This window comes from Polyodon spathula, chromosome 4 (genome assembly GCF_017654505.1).
Source record: "Polyodon spathula isolate WHYD16114869_AA chromosome 4, ASM1765450v1, whole genome shotgun sequence".
In the NCBI taxonomy this organism is placed as follows: Eukaryota; Metazoa; Chordata; class Actinopteri; order Acipenseriformes; family Polyodontidae; genus Polyodon; species Polyodon spathula.
Genome location: NC_054537.1, coordinates 45,803,913 through 45,828,868, shown reverse-complemented (window position 1 = coordinate 45,828,868; position 24,956 = coordinate 45,803,913). Strand labels below are relative to the sequence as shown.

At 35.0% G+C, this 24,956-nt stretch overlaps 1 long non-coding RNA gene across 1 annotated transcript in view; it reads right to left on the bottom strand.

Moving 5' to 3' along the window:
- LOC121314585 overlaps positions 1–19,429 on the bottom strand; it is a 141,921-nt gene extending 122,492 nt beyond the window's left edge. Inside the window, exon 1 of the long non-coding RNA XR_005950122.1 lies at positions 19,302–19,429. This is a non-coding gene — a long non-coding RNA (uncharacterized LOC121314585). The remainder of the gene's footprint in view (positions 1–19,301) is intronic.
- Positions 19,430–24,956: the final 5,527 nt, after the last annotated feature.

Sequence of the window (24,956 nt, the reverse complement as noted above, 5' to 3'; positions counted from 1 at the left end):
TTTTTCGTGAAAATCTCTCTGGTATTATATCTGCCATGGCTTTGTTGCATCTAATATAATACAAAAGCTTTATTTTAAGGTGTAGTGCTAAGCTTGTTCTGAGTTTAATACAGAACATTAATACTACAATGACAGTCAGAAATATGCAAGTCGAAACACAATCTAAAATTAAACAAAGCACCCATAGAGCCCAAACTTTCAGCAACTCTAAATAATATCCCACCTGTCATCATGTCAAACAGCTTGGCACGTCTCCATAACAAGACAAAAGTCACCTTTGTGTGGTGCACACACTTAAATCAAGTAAAGAGGTGCTTTCTGTAGCAAGAGAGCAGATATTCTTAAACGAGAAAACAAGGCTACTTTCTTTTTTTCTTGCACATACAGGTTAAAGTTTAACAGCTGCAGCTCTGTCAAACTGCAAATTATTATGGTGTAACCTTTTCCTCAATCGTAGACACTGTTTAATAAAGAAAATATACTGTACAACTTATACTAAAAATGTGATCAGCAAAGTGTTGCCAATGAATTTGACTCACTAGTAAGAAAGACACTGACATAAAAATGCAGTGTTTCTTTGTAACTGATTAAGCATGTATCTTATCAACTTTTGCACACAAACATAGTAGACTATAATAATGTAAAATGTACTAAGCATAATACATTTCAATTATTTTGTGCATGTACAGTTTTTCTTAATGAGAAGACTCAGGAAAATGTAATTTGTTTTAACCGTGAGCTTAGGCTCACCCAATTGTAAATCTGCTTTGGGTGACCTAGTAAGGCAAGTTTCTTTTATATATACACACTACGGGTGCACCGATAATCACCAGCCTATCGGCATGGCACCGATATAAGAAAAAAAAGTGCGATCAACCTGCAGTAAGTATGTCTAAAAAGAGCGGCGTTTGGGATTTTTTTAAATATCTGAAGACAACAACAGTATAGCCGAGTTGGTGCTACATTAAATCCAACGATGAACTGCGAGTAGAATATTAATCTGATGTTTTTTTTTTTAAATATTTAAATATTTCTTTGAATATTTAAGACTCTAGAGTGTTTGCCTCTCCCGTGCTGCTCAACACTCCCTCCATTTTTCTGATTCAGTCTTTATTAAATGAAAACTATCACTATGTGAGCTACAAGATATATTGGTCAGATCTTTTGCTGCATAATCAGTTGCTGTAAAACTGTGGTCTAGTAATATTATTGACTATTTACACATAACATGTATATACAGATAAAAAGTACACCCACCCACAAAAAGAAATACACAAACATGCACATACAAATTACAAATAAGCATAACAAACTACAAAGATCTTTTCTCGAACCACTAGTGTGATTTAAACAAACCCAATGGCACACATGGTCATAGTGTGGTTGCTTTTAAAGGGTGTTAAAGGGAAGTTGCTACAATAAAAGAAAACATGGCGGCCACATTGTATTATATCATCAACTTACAAAACTGGCTTATAACTCCTTTTAGAGTGCAGATAGGGTCGTGGTTATTATGGAACACATATAGTAACCCATCTATGCGCTATAAAAAAAAATGTCAATTGTCTGTGACCTTTGACCTCTCCTAAAGGTCAAATGTAAAACTGGCTAATAACTCCTTATAGAGTGCTGATAGGGTCACGGCTATTATATAGCACATCTAGTAACCCATGTATGCTCTATAAAAAAAAATTATCATTGCCCATCGCTTCTGACCTCTCCTAAAGGTCAAATGTAAAACTGGCTTATAACTCCTGAGAGAGTACACATAGGGTCATGGTTACTATGTAAAAATTGCATTCTTCACTATTTGCTAAAGTGTTTGGTACTGGTACTGTTACTGGTGCTGGAAGCAGTAAAATCTGATCTGTAAAATCAACACTTTTGTGAAAGTCACGAAACTTGGTAGGGTGGTAGAGGCCTATAGGAAGTTGTGCCACATTGCTTGGCAGCCATATTGAATTTTTCGCAAAAATTAGAACATTTTCAAAAATCTTCTCCAAAACAGCAATCAGCCGAGTTCTGAAACTTGGTGCACATAATCCCCTCATGGTTTACATTCAGATTTGTTTGGGAGAAGGAAATCTGTAAGTGTAGTTTTGCGGTCATATTGAATTTGTCAAAAATATTCCAACATATTCTTCTCTGAAACAGTTACGCCAATTGAAGCGAAACTTAGCCTTGGCAAGGTTGTCAAAAGCAAGTCGCTACATAAAAAGACATGGCTGCCATAAGCCAATAAAATTTCAGATATGGTTAATTTGCATATATTGCCGTTTCTCTCTCTCTCTCTCTCTCTCTCTCTCTCTCTCCTCTCTCTCTCTCTCTCTCTCTCTCTCTCTATATATATATATATATATATATATATATATATATATATATATATATAAAGTTCAAATGCAAAACTTGCTTATAACACCTTACAGAGTGCAGATAGGCTAATTGTTACTGTGAAACACATCTAGCAACCCATATATGCTCCTATTGAACAATATACTACAAAGATTAATAGAGGCCAATGGGCTACTAGGCCACGTGTGAAATACAGTCATGCTCTGGCGCTTGGTTATTGCTCGAACGTCAATATAAACAATAATTTGTTATATTGTTATTACATGAAGTACTCCAGAAAACTTTTGTAATTTTTCGTTATCTTGCTTAGACTGCAAGTCAAACGTGCAGGTGTATTTGGTAAACTTCGTCCTTAACTAATGACACTGGCAGAAAACAAATCAGTGTTAAGTTCAAACTCAATTTTGTAACCGGACATTGGCTATTGTTACGTTTATAACTTTATTGTTATGACTTTTTTTTTTTTTTTTTTTTTTGATTATGTGAACAAATGTAAGTTGTGATGAATTTTTAAGCAGTGTATGCTTAAAATACAAATTTAACAAAAGTTGTAGTTGACATTGAGTGGGCTACTTTTTTTTTTTCTACTGTACAGTATAGGTTTAAGTTATAATACACAATTTTTGACAGGAAGTAGCTATAAATGTTAATGTCACATTATATATATTTTTTCTAAAGAAGTGTTTTTACTAGTACAAATGCAAAATGTTATTTTTGTGTGACTGTTGAAAAACAAATGTATAAATTGCTGTCAAGCACACAATATAATACTACGTTATTCTTTGTATTAATTTTCTGAAGTAAATGCTATAAGTAAATCTCTATTGGTGCACCTCTAATACATATCCTTTTATAATCTCATGAAGAAGAAAAACAATTAAAAAAGAGGATCTGTTTTCAAAATTGGGTTTATCATATGATAAAAAAAAAAAAAAAAGATATTGTCATATAATTCTTTGTAAACATGAGTACTCATGTCGTACAGCAGAAAAAAGGTTTTCCATTCTAAGAACTTAAGATACAGTACTGGATATATATATATATATATATATATATATATATATATATATATATATATATATATATATATATATATATATACACACACACACATATTACGGTGAAAAAGTGCCCACTGTCTGATTTTCTGCATTTTTGCTTATTTTTGACACTAAATGTTATCAGATCTTCAACCAAAATCTAATATTAAATAAAAGGGACTCTGATTGAACAAATAACATAATATTTTGATACTTATTTCATTTATTTTTTAAAGAAAGTTATGCAACACCCAATGCCCCTGTGTGAAAAAGTATCGCCCCCTTAGACTCAATAACTCGTTCCACCACCTTTAGCAGCAATAACTGCAACCTAAACGCTTGCTGTAGTTATTGATCAGTCTCTCACAGTGCCGTGGAAGAATTTTGGCCCAGTCCTTCATTCAGAATTACTTCAACAGCGGGTATTCGACCATAAACTGCTCATTTTAGGTCCTGCCATACATCTCAATGGGGATTAGGTCTGGACTTTGACTAGACCATTCCAAAACTTAAAATTTCTTGTTCTTCAACCATTCTGATGTAGACTTGCTTGCGTGTTTCAGATCATTGTCTTGCTGCATGACCCAGCTTCGCTTCAGCTTAAGCTCACAGACGGATGGCCTGACATTTTCCTGTAGAATTATCTGATACAGAGCAGAATTGATAGTTCCTTCAATGATGGCAATTCATCCAGGTCCTGATGCAGCAAAGCATCCCCAAATCATGACAGTACCACCACCATGCTTGACCGTTGGTATGAGGTTCTTACTGTGGAATGCAGTGTTTGGTTTTCACCAGAAATAACAGGGCCCATGTTGGCCTAAAAGTTCTACTTTTGACTCATCTTTCCATAGAACATTGTTCCAGAACTCTTGAGGATCATCCAGGTGCTTCTGACAAACAAGCATTCATGTTCTTCTTAGTGAACAGAGGTTTCCACCTTGCTACTACAGAGTCAGAAGGGGGGTCATCGTATCATTCTGTGCATGAAAGTAACAGAATTGGAATATACAGGGAGGAGTCTTAAACCATTCTTTGTGTCTTCTTGGTTTCTGGTCTCCAACTCCCCTACTGACAAAGAATGCTTTTAAAAACAGTCGTAAACTAAATACTGGACACATGGCTTATCTTCACGATTGCTGAATGATCCATTTGGCGCCACTAGCCAAACAATTCTACGTGTCTTCACGCTAGAGGGGAACCAGTTCTTGTCGTAAATCCAGCCAACAAGGGGCCACATCGGTACGAGAACAACCAATAAAAGACACTTCATTGGACTCAGGCACTGCCCAAAATAAACCGACTAGCCAATCACAGGGTTGAAGAGAATCACAAAACCTGCTGACTTTCGAAGTGGAGCGAGCTTCTGCAGTGTGAGCGAGCTTCTGCTGTGTGCTGCTGTCTTCCAGGCAAGCTGCTGCCCAGACATGCATGCTGACCACAAAGGAAGTATGCACAAGTAGTGCCTTCCAGCTAGAGTTGTCTTGAAGTTCGGAGGGACAAAATGTATGCTACACTGCTCTGAACAAAGTTGCCGAGTCATGGGAGCATACATGCTAGAATTCACAGAAGGCAAGGAAGAAACAATGTTCTGAATAATGGCTAGAATCATCTTCTGCGGAAGAGCCCTGTCCTACGAGAGACTGCATTAAAAGGAAAGCGGATTTTTGTTTCCACGTATCTGCATGAAACGAACTGAAGCGAAGCCATCAGTTATATTTTTGGAAGATTCCAAGAGAATCGCCACAAGAACACTTACAACTATATAACTTTCTAATTGCAACGCATTAGCTGAATTGAGTTATATCTGATCAACGGAACTATTCCCAGTGGGAAAACTGCCAACAACAAAGACAATGTTGCAAGCCTTGGAGATCAACAAGCAAATCCGAGTTTTCAATGCTGCCGTTTTATTATCCATAATGCTTCTTTACTACAGACCAGTATACCAGCTGCATCTATAAAACAACTTCAATTTAACAGTTAAATTAAAGAGTTCTAACAACTAAACATCTCTTGATAAAGCTCATAAAAACAACAACCTTGGTGATTTGGGCATCATAAATACACCACAGATGCAGAAAACACATCATTTCTCTAGAATAAAGAAGATGATCAAATTGAGAAAAAAAAAAAAAAAACACACCACTGTTTTTTTATTTAAAAAATACTCATTTTAAGCATTCGTGTTAAACATGTTATCTTGAAGGCTCTTACCATGCAAATGGACCCCTGAGACCTGCCCAGCATGGCTGTTTTGACTTACTGTGAACTAACTCTGCTATACTCCTGTTGGCAAGGATGACAAACCACCAACCATGAAGAACAAACTAAACACTGATAGTAGCAGAATTTAGTAGCACAATTACCTTTTTAACTGTTAATATTACACAGAACTTTGTTCAATGTGAGAAGTATCTAAATTTTAAGAAAACAATGGGGAAAAAAAAACATATTTATGCATTTTAATGATTAAGAAACACGCATCACCAGCAGTGTCCCTTTGGGACTATCTCTGGGCAAAGCTGAGCGATATGGAATTTCTCTTATGAGGCCAGACAAAAAATGACCACAGGTGGTGTGCAGAGGTAATTTCTTCCCTCCTGACTGGGTTTGTTACAGGGAGTTTGCAGTGGAATGTATAATAAACTTATTGTTTCAAGGTGCAAGAAAATAACTGGTACACACCTCTACCTTACAGAAATTCCACCTTGCTCAGGCATGCTATGGCACTGCCCCACATGTAAAATATGCTGGTGACTTTAATAAACATGACACACAGTAATAAATGGTGATTAAGAACACATAATACACATTAAAAAAAAAAATTATTCCTTTACAAGTGCAAACCTTCATGGTCAAGATGAGGTATATTATTAGATCACTCTACCTCTTCTTTAAACATTTTTCATAAGTTCCAGTTTTGTGCATACAATAGCGTACACGACTTACATGTAATAAGCCTACATTAACACAGCAATATTTAACAGTTATCCAGCATATTCAATGACAGAAACAAAATTAGGTAGATCCTCTAGGCAAGCAGCAAGAACCCCCAGTAAGAATGACTTAATGTACCCAAAGCACACTGTAACAGTGTGTTGGATACAAGGGGCCCTATTTACAAAACATTTAGGGAAGTTTTAAGTACTGTTTTTTTTTTTTTTTTTTTTTTTTTTTTTTTTAACACGTTTTGATAGTAAAGCACAAGGGCAGTTCCTGAAACCCGTCAGGTGGGAAAAGACTATGATTAAGAAATACCCTAATACATACAGTCATTTAGGCTGTTTCTGATTTCGTTCATGTAATAAACTTTCTTTGGCAATTTCCTGAAGCAATGTAGTCATTTACACAAATGTTAAGCTTAGTGTTTTAAACTTTAAAACCTTTTACACAAATCTTGTCATAAACAAAACCGACTGTGGACGGGAGTTCCCAGGGAGCAGCGCACAGTTGGCCAAGCGCCGCCCGGGGGCTTAGGTCGGCCAGGATGTCCTCGGCTCACCTCGAACCAGCGACCTCTGTAGACCGGCCTGGCGCTTGCGGGCTTGCCTATAAGCTGTCCAGAGCTGCGTTCTACACTGTAGCTTTGGGTTGGCTGCATGACGGGCCTGCAGAGTGAAAAGAAGCGGTCAGCTGATGGCACACATTTCAGAGGACAACGTGTGTTCGTCTTTGCAACGCCGGGGTGGCAGCGGTGAGCTCAGCCTACAATGCAATTGGATATTTAAAGCTGGCGACTACTAAATAAAATGAAAAAAAGAAAAAAAAAATACAGGCACCTATTTGTTTTTCCCTCAGGTTGTTACGCTGATTTAGGCATCTCATCTGTAGTTCACAGCTGTCAAGTAGGAATTTCTGTTTTCATTTGGCACTCCACTTTCCTCCTCATACACGTCTCATGTATTTAATATTAATGCCAAAATAGACTTGGCTGGTAAATAATACAGTGTTCCAGGAGCATACTGCAGAGGGAGTGCCACAGCAGTCAACAAAAGGCGACCTGAAAAACATCACCTTTCTCATACAATTCAAATTTGCAATACTGGTAATGTTTCCACGTTTTCACTGTCAGTGTGTTGTTGACTTTATGCATTGGTCTGTTTTGGGTTTTAAATGCTGTGACTTGCTGCTCCATAGAGAGTTTATTAATATCCCACCCACTGTAATTATAATTTGTCCCTGTGTTGTATGGCCAAGTCAAAATTATTTCCTGGTCAGAGTTATTAGATACTATTATTTTTTTCTGGTAAAAGCTGTCTGACATATTTATAACTGCTTTATATTTCTGATTTATATAGAGCTCAAAGAACCAACCCTTGTTACTTTAATGTGTGGTTCAAGTTAGATTTCATGATGTTGCTCTACATATCAATATGTGTACCTCTTCTTACAGCCATTTTTTCTATCGAATGTTCTACAATGGCTCTCAATCATTTTCTAGATGGGACTCCTTTTGAAGTGATGTGGGTCTGCCATGACACAAAAATAACACCCTATATATATATATATATATATATATATATATATATATATATATATATATATATATATATATATATACAATAGAAATGCATTTATAGTAATTAGGAAGCACATAAAAAAGTACAGCACTACATATTATTGTTAATATGCCCAATTGACTGAGAGGTGGGGCAACGCTGGGCATTTTTGCGGTTTGATACCGCTAGTCCCCAACCAGGCACATATGCGCGGTATGCACTGTGCGACTGACTGCCTGCTACAATACTGTAGAAAAATGGAATAGTAGTTGTTAGTACCACACAGTGGGTTATGTACTTGAATATAATGTACAGCTATGGCCAAAAATTGTGCATCACCGGCTAGAATGTTAGAAGTGATAAAAAGTGTATCTTTTTGATGTCTCAGTCAGCTATTAAGTAAAAAAGTAGTAGTGAACTACAGAAAACATAAAAATAACAAAAAGTGATAACACTATAATTTGATACTGTGAGGGAATAACGATTTATGTTTACCATTTACTAAATAGGCTACAGGAAGGATGCTTCTCAGGAGCTATGTATAAAATAGTAACCTGCCTGTCCAATTGTTGCTCCTGTGGTTTCCCATATTGTTGCCTTTATCTCAGCATCCTTGTAGGAAACATGGGAGGGATCAAACACTTTAGGGTGCTTGGACACCTCCATAGACGTCAGTTTGTCATTCATGATTTTTTCTGTCAAGCATGTGTTGTCACCACTTGGCTGTGATTGGTTAATTCACTGACGACAGCGCGTGGCAGACAAAAAAAAAAAATCGCTCTGGATTTGATTTAGAGTGGCACCACTCAGCAACACTGTGATTCAGTAACATTGCCAACGATATTGGCGGTGAAATGCCTCCTGATAGCTGACGACATAATGCTACTTATGTGTAACCTGGCGTTTACTCTCCGCGGAAAAACTGAAGTCAACGAGATATGCCCGTTTGTTAACCGCTACAGGGCGTTATCTGAATAGAAACTGGTTTGTTGCAGATTACTACTGAAACACAGTGTTTCATCAGAGGATGTCACATGCTAAAGCTTGTGAATATCAAATGCGCAAAGTTTTTAAGCTTCCGTTAAAATACTGTAAAACTTCAAACAATCGCCTGTCTCCAATAAGTGTCGCGTCTGCTGCCACATATTGGAAATTAACGTTGGGTCTCTGACATTGCAATTGAAGACGAGGAGCAGTGTGACCGTAATGAACTGCTAATAAGTGACAGTGATGAAAGTGACTCTCAGGATTAGTCAATCATAATAATAAAAACATTATGTTGTATTAACAATGTACTAGTTTGAGATTAAACAATACATTATTTATGATAATGATACTTATTACTTTTATTGTTCATTTTTAAAAACATTTTATAAGTTTGTATTATTATTATTATTATTATTATTATTATTATTATTATTATTATTATTATTATTATTATTATTAATGGATGGTACCATCTAGATTGTATGAAGACGAACAAGAAAAGCAACGTTTTGTATATCCAAATATTTAACTTAGCCTCAACTGATCACTGGAGTAAAACAGATTTGAACAAATTATTTGAAATCACAGAGGTTGAAATATATTCAATCTATTAAGCTAGTAATAGTAAAATTGTGACAGAGAAAGCTCCACAAATTTCCTTTTCAAAGATCCATAACAAGAAAGTTCTATGCAAGAAAGAGCTCGTTTTCACAGTCACTATGCAGGGAAGACTCTCGATCTCCGTAGTAAAAGGGTGTTGAATACACTCAATGTTTGATGTAGGATGGAGAGGATCGTCAAATGGAACTGCAAGAGCTGAAGTTGGTTTACAACCTCTGTTCTTACCTATTTGAAATCTTGGGCTTCATGACCATCAAACTTTTTAGTTATGAGGGGAACAATATCAGTACGTCCATCAGTACCCTGCTTCACCCATGGTTTCAGCTTTTTTTTTCTTAAGCTGTTATTTTGTTGTTGTGCTCAAAAATGTTACCTCCATGGACTCATAGTGATACATTTAGTTGACTGAGGTGACTGAAGAGATCCGCCAGGCAATCAAGTTTTGCAAGCCACTGTGTCAATAAAATAATCTGCTAAATCAGACTTTTTATCCATCACAAAAAACGGAGCTTGTAAAGATGCTGTTGAGACAGGGACAAATGCTTGAACAATTATAGTCATTATTTTTGGGAAAGTGGGCTTTGCAACCTACTTAGAAGCAGTCTTCGACCTACTGGTTGAGAAAAGATAAATTGAGGCATCCCGGAGAAGTGGTTGTAGCATATGGCCCGTGGTCCGGACTGTGACGTCACAGTGCTCCGGACCACTCGGACCACTCAGTCACAGTGCTCCGGACCACTCGGACCACTCAGTCACAGTGCTCCGGACCACTCGGACCACTCAGTCACAGTGCTCCGGACCACTCGGACCACTCAGTCACAGTGTTCCGGACCACTCGGACCACTCTGTCTTTTCATTTACTTTATTTGCAATTATGTTATTTTACCAATACATGTACAGTAATGCATGCCAGTGTTAAGGTTTATAATAATAAGTACAGGGGTGTGACAGGATGATGAGTGGTGACGTCAGGCCAGATGCACGAACTGAAAACACACAGGCAAGTACTACAGTCCAAAAGACGCGTGGTGCGCCATTTATACACAACCAAAAATAAATAAAATATTTGAACAAAAACAATACACATTGCTCACAGAGCACAGAAGAAAAGGTTTGAACCAAAACAAATCACGAACACAAAATAATAATAAGATCCTAGGTCAGCCTGGGCAGTTGCTGTCACTGTTCCTAGAATCTGTTATTTTAGCTTGCTCTCGTTCTCTCCTCACGCTCTCATACCCTACTCTGTACACCCACCCGGAGTGCAGAGAGCTGCAGGTTTAAATGCAGGTAACCATCTCCTGATTTAGCAACAAATTAATCACTTCATTAACTTGGGAGATGGCCACCTTCTGCACAAGGTTTTTCTTATTATTCCTGGCAGAGGACAAGCTGCTCCCTTGCCTCTGCCAGAACACAAGCAAACAAAAATGATAACAAAACAACGCAGCACTTCACCATCATATATAAATGCACACGGCTTTCACCGGCATTAATAAATACAATAAATCCCCAAAAAACAATAACACGCCGTCAGATACAATAAATAAATCATAATAGATAATACAAAATAACAGGGGCGGAGGGGGAGACCCCGTTCTAAAAATAAACAAACAATACTGTACAGGGCTTCTTTTACCCTCCAGTGACTCGACTCGAGCCTTACCCCCCAGTGACTCGACTCGAACCTTACCCCCAGTGACTCGACTCGAGTCTTACCCCCAGTGACTCGACTTGTACCATTAAAATGTTTACAATATCAAAAACATTAACCTCAAGATAAATCTATAATTACTAACAATGCTAAACTTTTTTTTAAATTAAAAATTACCCAAAGAGACACTGTATAACTTTCTGTCACTGCACGTTCCTTCGATTTTTCTTTTGCAAGTAAGAAATATATCCATTCCAAACACAAACAAATCCACCAATTGAAATTAAGCATGCGTATAGGTGGAAAGTGCTGACATGACAGATTCTGTTTTTGTTTTTTTTCATCTGCGATTCACTTTGAGCTGCTAAACAAAATATTTATGCACAGTGGTTCTGAGATAATATATAATACCATTCAAAAAATCAATTCAAGATTATTATTTAATTTAATTTAATTTGTATTTGTGCATTTCTGAGTCATCCTGCGTACCCCTATGACCCTTAGAAGTAACCCCAGGGATACGTGTACCCCCAGTTGAAAACTCCTGGGCTACAGTATAGTATGAATATAATAAATTTGAATTTTGTTTGATCAAACCTTGCAAAAATACAAACATTACAGTTGTTGCTGCCGTTAAATGATCATAAGTTTACCCGCGCAGCAATACTTAAGGACTAATAAATAAACACATAAATAAACACATTTAAAATAGTACAATTTTGATTCAGTTGCTCATAAAAACCCTGTGTTTGTAAATTCTGTTTAACTTTTTACATGCTGTCATTTCGGTAGTTTTTCTTTTTTTTTGCTGTTTTTCAGTAGTACCTTACTTCCCCCCAACCGAAAATCTAAAGCCCTTTTCATATCTAGGTAATATTAATGGATATTCTATTTGTTGTTAGAGCTTTTATGAATGCTAAATATGTTTTTTATTGGCTAAAGACAATTATCTGTCATGTAATATCTGATATGGCGGCTAGAAATTCTGAAATGAACCCAATATTTGTTTTTATTTCTGTACATATTTTATAGATGTGTTTTTGCTAAAGTCATATTTTTGTAAAGGTTTTCTTTAGGCTTCTTAGAACAAGATTATGTTATGTTAACGTTATTGTTAAGCAAAATACATGTATGTTCAACTGTTTTATACACCATTAAAAAAAAAAAAAACATTTCTAACAAATGCTTGTAATGGGGTTGAGTTTAAATGTAGCTTTTCAGTATCCAGCTAAATTAAAGTTTAATAAAACAGAGCACTGTATTCAGGGTTTATTCGAGCCAAAATGACCAATTATGACTTTATGCCCACTGTATAACTTTCCAATATCTGACAGGGAAATTCTAGCAATTTCCTGTCCTCTGCCAAATTACAGTGACAAGGGTATGTGCTAAAAGTTGACTAACAGGTACTTAATTTGGACATACATAGATAAAAGTGCGACTGTATATATATATATATATATAGGTCTAAGGCCACGTTCCTAGATAGGCGTTGAATGCAGCTTTGTTGCAGCAGTATACAAAAAAATATGCAACAGCTTTTTAAAAAAACAATTTTCAATATTTTGCCATAAGACTGCTATAAAGGGGAAGACTTTTTTTTGTCAGAAACCACATCTTAACTTTTGCTTAATACCGGTCCTTTCTTCTTTTTATTTTTACTGTTGAATAAAGTCAAGGAAAGGAAGATAGGAGAGCTGCTTGACTGAATAAATGTGAAACATATATTCCTTGACATGCAAGCTTTTCTAAATATTTATTATCTGATCTGCTTATGACAAAGTGCTAAAAGAAACATTTTGACAAAGGAGTCAATATTTCAATACCTTCATATCACATAAACCAAATGCTTTTTCATTTAAACATTTGTCAAGAAGTTTACTAAGTTTCTATATCTTAAAACAAAAACATAGCAGTCTACTAACTGTAAACTGTGTACTGAGCACCAGTTTGAAGCCAGGCAAACTGTCTGCTTCAATCTTTTAATACATTTTATTTTTATAATATACAGTATATACATGAACAATTCCCAGTTGTATTGTTTTAAAAATGTGTTACTGTCAAGCATTTTTCATCAGTGCTGGGTAAAGTGCTGTCAATCTACTTCTGGCTTTAGTGGTTTTTATTAAATAATAATAATAATAAAACAGTAGATAGTCATCAGTTGACTGACTGTGCTATGCATTTTGCTGTGCTACCCAGCAGCTTTCTCCTTCTTTTTCTAAAAAAAGGGGAAAGAGTGCAATTGTACAAGCATTTCCGTCCAGACGACAGACTAAACAAATGTGACTGCTGAAGGGAAAACTCCAAATTATCTTGGTTTATGAGCTCGGGAGTATGAAAGCAAGAGTGTTCCAGATAAGACTATATTATGATTTTGAAGCTCAAACTTAAGCTGCATATAAAAATATATGTATATATTTGTATTTAGTTTTTGAAAAAGAGTGAATTAATTAGGCAGAAATTGGTTATAAAAAATATAGAAAAAAAGGTTACCCATTTAGCATTTTTTTCTGATTTATGATTTTTTTTTCTCACTTATGCATTATATGTTGATGCATGACATTGTTAAATATCAAACTATTATGTAATTTTGTGTGTGTGTGTGTGTGTGTGTGTGTGTGTGTGTGTGTGTATATATATATATATATATATATATATATATATATACACACACATACATTTTGGGACAATGTTAAACATCCTTTGTTAACCATATATATATATATATATATATATATATATATATATATTATATATATATATATATATATATAATATATTATATTTATACAATGTACAAACCATTCTATCATTCGTTGGTAAGATGAACAGTAAGAAAGTGCCCCTTAAAATAAAAGCTGGACCAAAAGTCACTAGTACTTTTAAAATGCACAGGTTTTAAATACGACTATAGGATAGCTCCTGGGAGAAACATTATATTGCTCCTGACTTTTGCACCTTGTACACCATAAATAAAAACATATTTCCAATCATTAAAGCCAAACTGAGAAAATCCAGTAGTACAACAGACACTACTGCAGCCCCGAAACATATTACAAATTACACATTTATATTAACTTGTTGAGCTGCAGGTTTTACAATAATTTGTTTGAGCTTCGATATCTGATGAGGAGAAGGTCTACATTCTACTGCTGCAAAGCTTAAATCAAGGTCATTTCGAAATGTGTCCTAGTCTAGAAACTTTCCTTCTTACATTATTTTCTAATAATTTCCAGGCAATTCATTTATTTATTTTTTTCGCACAGCTTAGTTGGTTTATTTTTTTTTTTTCAAGGTCTAATCAATTACAATACATTTTACTGTTAGGTCAGTACAGATCAAGCATCTGTAATGCATTAAAACATATTTTATTCTCTACAGTAGCAGAAAAATAAAACAGACAAGCCCATAATCATTAACAATTCTAAAAACTCACTTTCCAATGAACTACGTCAGTAAATGTGTGCTGCAAAAGCTGTCAGACTTAACGTAGGAAAAATCTTTTTGTTCCGTATTGAAGATGTTTGTGATGGGTGAGTGTAGCATGAGTGTTAAAAAGAGTTGACATTTGTTAGTAAAGTCTGACAACTGGTTCAAATAAAAAAAACAAAGCTGCCTGGTTAAGAAGAAAAACTTCTGCTTTTCTAGGAATGAAAGACTGTAGCTCACAGGCAGAAACATTCAGGAATGAAAAAGACAGACAGACAAAAGCAATTAGCCTCTGCTGTATCTTATTTATGCCACCTTTTTGATTGAGTTACTCCATAGCTTCACTGGGCAGAAGGCAAGGGGATCACATGAATGTTTTTCACTTTACAACTGATTGAAATTACCTGACTCAAACCATCTGTTCCAACACATAATCTCCCAGCAGCTCGCTCTCTCCAAATCCCTTTTGAACAGGCTATGGCAATCCCAGAGGGGCCAGCAGAAACAAATAGATATGTTGTAAGAAAATGTAAATTAATCAAATAAACACATAGTAAGTGGTTGCTGATCTGTGACAGCCTTAATTCAGCTTCTGGACACACTTGTATATCCCCATTCCACCTGAGATTGACAGGGTCCAAGTAAACAGGGTATCACTTCATGCTCAAGACGGGATGTAAGCAACATTGTCAGGGCAAGTTCACTGCCAGCCTGTTTTATTAACCTTGTTAACTGCTTGAGTGTCAAAGTAGTGTTTTCAGTCATATTTCTGTTTAAGTGCCCTGCATCAAATGAGCAATTATTGGTGTACTCTGCCATATAAACAATTGATTTATTGGTGGTTTATATTATATTACTGTATCTGGAATGGGTATGTTTAAATATTTATCTGGAATGGGTATCTCTGAAACAGTGCACTGTTTTCTATAACTCTGTAGTCTGTCTTGATATGGGTATGAAATAAGTTATTTTTGTTGTTGTTTCTATTTATAGAACATTAAATGCATGTTTGTTGTTTTTTTCAGATAACGTGGTAACAGATAACATATCCATCTGTGTGTTTTAATAAATACATGAATGCACTTTTCCATAACTTTATTATTATTATTATTATTATTATTATTATTATTATTATTATTATTATTATTATTATTATTATTATTATTAACCAAATGACACTCACTTATACATTTGACACAATGTGGTTAATACTTCTGCACAAAACAAATTGAACATAATGAGCATTGTTCCAACCTGGCCCACATGACATCACCACACAACGACTGTAAAGGTCTAGATCATTCTACACACTGCTTTAATGGCTGTTACAAAAACCTTGCGTCCTACTCTGCTGATTCCTTTTCATGAAGAGATTAATAAGATTAGCCCAGGGCTTGACAGGTTCCAGCCTGTTTTAGAAAAAGAAATGTAAGAAACTTGAACCAGACACTGCCGTTAAGATGTGATATTTTTAAGAAGCTAATTTACAAATTGCACTAGAACAGAAATAATCAATGTATTAATCTACCTTTAGACTTTTAGAGATCATACAAGGTAAATCTAAAAGTTTTAAGTTAGCCAAAGATTATACAATTTAAATAATTTATCTTTTAACTTTTTTTTTTTATTCATTGATCGGAAGCACATGTCCAAAATTATACATTTAGTAAACTTTGATATCAACACTCAAGGTACACCAATAACTGGTTCAGCACTGAAATGAAGAACCTTCGTTCTAAAAGAACAATGCAGTATTAATTGTATTAATAGTGACAAAAACAATAGCTAACAGTAGCATTGAGCAGCTCTAATCATATAATGCACAGTTTTTTTCTTAAGGTAGATTTATTTTTCTTTTTTGGGGGTGGTTTCCTTGAAGACACATTCTGATGTAAATTATTGTTGTATGTTAACAACAAGTAAATAATAAATGATCCTTAAACTGTTCTGCTTTATAGGAGGTGAACAAATCATGTTGGTATTTATTATAATTAGTCACTGCCAATACTGATTGTTTTAAAACTGGAAACCAAAAACCTTAACTTCAATAACACATTAAAAAGAGAAGGTTTATAGTGCTTCAAGGACAAGGAAACTGTAGGTTTCGGTAAGAGAAGTGATTTTTAAATGTTGATTTACAAGACCATATTTATTATTTTAAAAATGCTCAGCTGTATTACTTTATTCTGCAACAATCCAAACTGAATTACAGAAGAAAGTCTACAGAATAAAGTCTAATACAGCTGAATATTTTTTTAAACGTACCCAATGCACATTAGTTTTCATTGTCGATGGGTTATGATCATAGTAAAATATCATCTTGTACCTAAACAAACAGTATCTCTAGTATGAGAAGACTCACTATATTAGTTACAAAAGTGGTTCATTATATTCTTTTAAAAGAAACCCTAAATTAAAATATCAGAAGGATTGCTCTACAAGTCTTATTTATGAAGTGTTTAAATCCCCAGAACTACAACTTACCTGAGTGTATTTATACAGATGTTTTATTGCTGTTAAACTGTATAATTTTTTAGTATTTTTGTTTTTTAATTTATTTATTTTGTTTAGTTACCTGATATAATTAATGTCTTATCTCAATACTCTGTGTGCTGGTGCCAGTCTGGCTGCCACACCATGACCGAGTTCTTTGTGGAACACTTTCCAAAAAAAAAAAATTGGCTTAGAAAAATCAATGCAAGAATAATTAAATCTATAACATGTAGCATCGCCTCCATAAATCAGATTCTGTCTACTGTGTCACAGTAATTTGAGTACTTTATTTTTTAACTGCATTTTAACGCATTTGGAATAAACAGAAAAGTGGCTTAGATGTAAAAAAAAAAACAACCAAAAAAAAACATGTGATAATAGGCAAGTATACCAAAAAGTATTTAGTAGAATTAGCTAATTAATATTAAAAGTAACCTTTTCTAACTATGTGTACAGCATACAGTACATGACCAAAGGTCAGTTTAGTTACTGACAAAATAAGAATGAAACTAGTTATTCAGAGTTAACTAAACTAAAAGGCTGAAAGTGCCTTTTTGAAATGCCCCACATCCTGAACTGTAACTCAAAAATAAGTGTCTTTGTTGCTCAGTCAGTCCTTGTGTTGCTGAGCCTGCCACCAGTATGAACACTTCCACAGAGTCAGTGCATCGATGCACTAACTACATGACCAAAAGTAGTAACCAGATACTATCCGTACAACATGCATAAATACAAGCCATTCTTCCAACTGTTATAACAGGAAAAATCAATTTGATGACAACCTTCTCTTGTGCACACTTATTATGAGGAACACCATGTGACCCCCACACTCAACAGTCTTGCAACCTTAACATGAGTGTTTCTTTATTCTGTAAATAGTGTGATTTATTATGCTGTGTATAGGTGAGTTTCACATGAGAATGCTAACCCACCTTTCATCTCCACATCCTGCACTGCAAACATGACCTCATTACAGTTGGAAACAGTATTGCAAATTCTGTTGTACTACTCATCATGACATATGAGGCTTCCCTGAGCTGAATTAAAAATGTACTCAATAAAGTGGAATAATAAAAATTTTAAAAAACACCTCCCTTACCATATCTCAGGAGGTCCATTCAGGATGCCTGGAATAAAAGTTATTTGGTTTCACAAAATTACAAATTCCTTTATGCTGACTTTTGACAGCATAGAATCATCACTCAATTATGGAACTCACTAAGATGGCTCTATTCTGGTATGTAACAGTAAGACACTTCTAACAAAACAGTTTGTGAGAGGAAACAGAAAGATACATTTTAAAAACTTCTCAGTACAGTACTACAAACAAAAAAGAGTAAGAAACCGGTAATTAAAATAATGTTTTAATAATTACAATACAATCAGTTTAAGAGATGGTACTAACAAAAGGCCTTTAAATCAATTTGCCTTGCCTTCTGTTCAACGGGTTAATGGCCTGTACCTGACACCAGCCTTTGCAATAAATAATTAAATATGACTATATTATAAGCAGTAACCTCCCTCTATCAAAGCATAGTCTTTGCATGTAGGAGCTGAGCAACGCCTATAAAAATGCCACATCTTTTTTTTTTTTTTTTTTTTTTTTTTTTTTAATATAACTACTATTAATGATCAATAGGAGACAGTAAATAATTAAATCAGATCCTTAATATCTAGTTGCTTTAAACATTTCAAGCTAAATGCCCCCTGGGAATCCATAGTTACAGCCTCAATTATGCAACACTACCCAAATATTTAGTATAATACTTAGTTACTGTGCTGTCTCTTCAACCTATCCTGTCAATCGCCATTAAAAATGATGGTGCTGTATTTGTTTATGCATTAAGACTTTGGAGACAAAACTCTTCCACTAATAACACACCATGCCACCTTAAATCACTCGGCAGTGCCACAACACTATGTGGGGTGCACTGCAGCCCCTCTTCAGAAAATGCTGACATTAGAGCAAAGCCCAGCAAACATTCCCAGGACATGCTCATCTGATTCATGAACTGACATTTCCTCCCTGAAACTTGCTTGACTGAAAAGCAGACATGCAGGCCAAGTCCTCAGCTGGGCTGAGGCACCGCTTCTGCACTATTTTCAGTAACAAACGACATCCTGTTAAGCAGTTTAGTCTCGCCCCAACTAAACCTGAAAAACATGCAATGACCACCCACCTCTCCTCGCCTTATGATTAATATAGGGTGACTGACATACCTGAGAGACCACAAAAGACGCCTCACCTGGAACGTCTTTCACCTTTCCGTGCCCTCCAAGTCCCACTCCTGTTATCCAGGCCTATGGCATTCTCATCAGTTTTCTTTCTTATGTTTTAAAAAGTAGAAGATGAGTGCAGATGAAAGCAGTAAGATTGAAATGTCACTCGCCTTTCATTGCCATCAGAGGAGCAGACTTTTCCAGATTATGTGACACTTTGCTGCCATCTATCTGTGAATCTTACAAACAAGACATTCCCCCCCCCCCCCCCCCCCCCCCCCCCCCCCCCCGCCCCCCCCCCCCCCCCCCCCCCCCCCCCCCCCCCCCCCCCCCCCTCCCCCCCCCCCCCCCCCCCCCCCCCCCCCCCCCCCCCCCCCCCCCCCCCCCCCCCCCCCCCCCCCCCCCCCCCCCCCCCCCCCCCCCCCCCCCCCCCCCCCCCCTCCCCCCCCCCCCCCCCCCCCCCCCCACTGTAATTTAAACTGTTGGAAGGGCTTTAGTTAAAAAAAAATACTTGCATTAGACACTAATTTTGCTTTTCTTGAGCAGCCTTTTAGAAATCCAGCTCAGGGTAGCCTGCTGGAAAAAAAAACAAACAAAAAACAACACACTTGCTTACACACAACACACAAAACAGTTGCTATTGTTAACTTTATAACAGTCCAAAATGTATGACCGAGGTACATTTTTTGAAGAGTATATTTTGGCTTTAATGGTTAAAAGAGAGCACAAGCTGATACATCGGCAAGGAATATAACTTTGTGCTATCATTATCTGGTGTTGTACAGAATTACTTAAATAATTATTATTACAAAGTAAGATTTGAATAGAAACTTTGGAACAATATCAACCTGCTGTAATGGACACAGTCTACCTCCATTCCACAACAATGTACAGACCAAATACTAAATACTTAAACACATTCCCAGCTAAATAGAGGCTATGGATAGGAAACTTTCTATTAATGTAATGTACAGGAGTTGAGTTTTTATTTCAAGTTGGAAAGTCCCCAAGGTATGCATTTGAACAAATGAATTATATTAACAGTTTATTATGAAACTGTTTTATATGCATGCCCACAAATTAAAAATTGTGATTTTTAAAAATATATATTTTACAGAAAGCACTGCACATCCTCAAAACCTGTTTCAAAAGGCAGAGTACAATCTGGATTTCATAGCAATAACAGCCATTTAAAGGCTGACAATCATGGCATATTTTGTGGTTGGTTTCTATTGTGGGAAACGCCTCACAGGGGACTGTGCCAAGACCACAAAACTGATTGAGGTAAAAAGTCACACAGTGCATACTAACTAAAACTTACCACAGTCACGGGAAACCTTTACTGGATTTGGTGTACAAGGTTTCAGGGGTTGATTTTCATACTGCATTTTCCTTTGTCAGTTATAGCCCATTCTTGGTAAAGTGTTGGTCACTAACATAGTTTTAGTTTATATAATTTGTTTTATTCTACAATTCGAGCACATCCCAATTCCTAACATTTACAGCTTTGTAAATGAAAAAAAAAAATAGCCATTTGTTTAAAAAATCTACTTTGATTAAAAAAGGATGAACTAGTTTACTATTTTCAAGAAATATTAAAATATACAAAATCTAGATGATATAGATATGTAACAATGGAAGTGTAATCTATGTACATATATAAAGACAGACAGACAGTTTTGCTCATTTATTTTACAGATTAGCAAGGCTTTTTTCTGGACTCTTCTGAGATGGAATTATTACGCACGATAGAAATCCATGTGCTTGAAAGGGTAGTGATTGCCTTTTGTTTTTGCTGTAGGTTCTTTTCCTGCTGATGTGATTTAACCACAAAATTACACCGTGTAACAATTTTTTTTTTTTTTTTGTTCCTGGGTAGTAAGTGTTATTTCTTAATTGCTTATGCCTCAAAAGGATAGGAAATGGCTATTGTTCCCCACAAACTTTGCTTTTGTGACCATGACAGGTACATTTCAAAATATCACTATTTCCAATGAGAAAACGAGCGCTTTTGTGTCTTTTCGTTCACATAAAGTCAGAAAAAAACAACATATGAATCCAAATTAACATATATTTATACTAAAGTAATACAAAAATGACTACAAAAGATTTAGAAGTGAGTAGTTTTTCGAAATTTACGATTATACTGTAAATTACTTTAGTATAAATACATGTTAATTTGGATTCATATGTTGTTTTTTTCTGACTTTATGTGAACGAAAAGACACAAATGTGCTCGTTTTCTCATTGGAAATAGTGATATTTTGAAATTTACTTTGTCCTGGTCACAAAAGCAAAGTTTGTGGGAAATAATAGCCATTTTCTATACTTTTGAGGCATAAGCAATTAGGAAATAACACTTACTACCCAGGAACAAAAATTGTGTTACACAGTGTTATGTTAATGTTTGGTTCCTGAAAGAGGCACTGCGGCCATAATGGCTGTGATTAGACATAGATTTTTTGGAGCATTGCAGCAATTAAGAAGGGCATCCATGGCAATTACTGCATGGTCGGCGTTAATTTCGAGCCCTGCATACATCCTCTGGCAGAAATCCTTACTCTGCATATCACTGATTGGCTACACAACATAATAGAGCTTTCTCATTGGCTCAGGCACTTGCCTTTCTGACTTGCACGTGTTTGTTTTCATACCAGACATCAGTGACCATGAGAGAGGCACCAGCATTATTTTTGTCAACACATTTGCAATAAATAAAGTGAGAGGAATTTCATGTTATTTATATGTTGTTTTATTTGAAAATAAAAATAAGGTAGTACAACTTGTTTCAAAAGTACCCTCAACTATTGAAAAAAAGATTAATCAGGAACAAAAAATAACAAGTTTTGCATAAAATCCTAGGTATGTTCATTACTAAGTAAAAGAAATGCACATATGAAAAACTTTTTACTAACAGTTGAAATAACATGTCCTGCAAGCGATTACGCTTTTTAGAAAATAAATGAGCTTACATTCAATGTTCAGCAGTGTACACAACCAGAATATTTACACTGAATGTTAGCATGAGACATAGCAATTGTAATTGTTGTGTTATCTGTTTAGAAGATGAAAGGCAAATGACACTTAATTGCTTCAGAATTCTTTTTTTTTTACAAATAACATACAAGGCATAAAAATTAATGATTTGACTGTGCAAAATTCAACTGTCCTACAGTATTTCCTATGACCGCCTCAACTAGAATTATAAAGATTATATATATATATATATATATATATATATATATAATATATATATATATATATATATATATATATATATATGTCTCTAAAGAGTTGAAAAGCAGTTTAAGAAATTCTTTGAGTCTCTTAAATTATATATATATATATATATACTATATATATCCTCTATATATATGCTATATCATATTATATATATATATATATTAATATATTTAAATTATAAAATATATTTATTTAATTTTAAATGTAATAAATTTACATAAATTTTAAAATGAACTTTTATTGGACCTATAATATGTAAAACAGACGGTCTTGTGATAGCCTTAATTTTTTTTGAATTATGATTTATTATTCAGTAATAAAAATCCTACTTCAGTATTTACTATAACTGACAGCAGACAGACTAGGAGAATCTCTGCAATAAGGTCCAAATAAAAAATCAAACCAATCCTTCTGCATCTTTTTTGAAATTACAGTTTTAAAATGTATATAAATGTGCATTGGGGTTAACTCGTTTGTTTACCAAATAAAAAATAAAAAATAAAACAAAAACCATGGGACCGTGAATCAATCAAAAGCTTTTCAAAATATAAGGCTCACATAATATGTACAGTATGTGCACCAAGTATAAAGCAAATATCTCAAAAGTGTTAGGTCTTTATCTTTATCAAAATGTCACTTGACCCTAATATAGCAGCCTTCTTAGGTCACAGGTTAAAGTAAATGATACCATTATATTTTTCCCAAGGAATTTCCATAATACTGAAAATGTAGAAGCTGCTGTGGAGACGGCATATTTGAACATTCATACCAAATCTCTGCACAAGGATGTCTTATTATTCTCTTCTACCAATTAAGACTACAAGCCAGAGCTTGCCTACTCACATCAAGCTTTTAACTGAAAGCAAGTGAAGTTTCCAGAAGGAGAATACTGGGATAGCATCCACTAACTTGTAATATTTTTGACTGAGAAACTGAACCTCAAAACAAATTAAATGAGTTTGAATTGGACTGGCAGTTCTGTGAAAATAAATGTCCGGTTCTGTTATTTTTAAGTCATGAGACTAACTATTTCAGCAAATACTTCAGAAATCTTTCAGCTTTGAACTAGAATAGTATGGTAGGCTACTTAGACTTGTAACCCACTTTTTTTTTTAAACAGCCAATATGGGCCTGCTTCACAAAAATAAACACTTGATAAATATATTCAGTATGGCAGTTAATCATATTGTATTTCTTTATTTTCCTTTTTTAATTATGTACAATTAGATTATTATTATTATTATTATTATTATTATTATTATTTATTATTATTATTATTATTATTTTATTATTAATACTGACTTAATGTGCAAAGAGAATTGTTCAAATCTATCAGCACTTTTATTCAGTAAGAATGGTTTACTTTATGAAGGCAAAATTAAGTACAATTTGGTTAAAACTATTCAGACATGAACACAGTGCATTTTGCAGAACGCTGCTGCATTGGCAATTGGCAAACATTTGGTTGGTTGCCTGGTAGGGCTCCTCATTTTTGACCAAATACTTAAATTTGTGTACCTTTCAGAGTGAACGTTTTCCAGCCATTTACAAGTAATTCGAAATTGGATTGGAGATTTACTTTTTAACCTGATTGGTCCATATGAAGGCTTAAAACTCCGATAAAGGGCCTTGAATGTTATCTTTCAAACTATGTTTAATCAAGTCTCCAAATCAATCCACCCGAAATTACATTAATACAGTATTTGTGTATTTTACCTTTTTTCTGCTTGCTAAAAGTCTCAGTTTTTGTACATGCCCTTTGAATGTTGTCTGTCAATGTAAACTATTCTGCTTCCTCACTGTCCTATCTATCTATTTAAACGTAATATCGCAAATAAAGTAAAATAAATAAACAGAGAATAGTGTTTGATGTCAGTGGCAATACAGTAACAACAATAGCAACTACTCTCCAGTTTGAATGATGAGTTGAAATCAATCAATTGGATGCAGTCTGATTACTTTCAGCAACTTTATTTAAGCATGAGAAGGAGGCTTTGACTTTATGAACACACACTGTGAACAAGTTACAGAACAAACAGCACAATCACGATTAACACATACTGCAAATAACTAGATATTTTTAATTACTAAAACTTTATTTTATTTATTTAATTAATAAATGTTAGGCCCTAACGCTAACTTAAATACTGAAATGTACACAAATACTCGAACATGCACTCAAATCCAAATAAAAAAAACAATTCAAGTTAGCTGTAATTTTATTCTTTACATTTTTTACAATTCACAAACCATATGTGCATTTCTGTATAAGGTACCTGAACTGAAGAACAGCTCAATATTAGTAGTTTTTTAAAAATGATTTGGCAATTTTTAAATACCTGCCACAAAGCGTCCACCGCTGGGATGAAGACTGAATGGAGGCTTCCAGACCTCATATGGAATTCTGAGCAG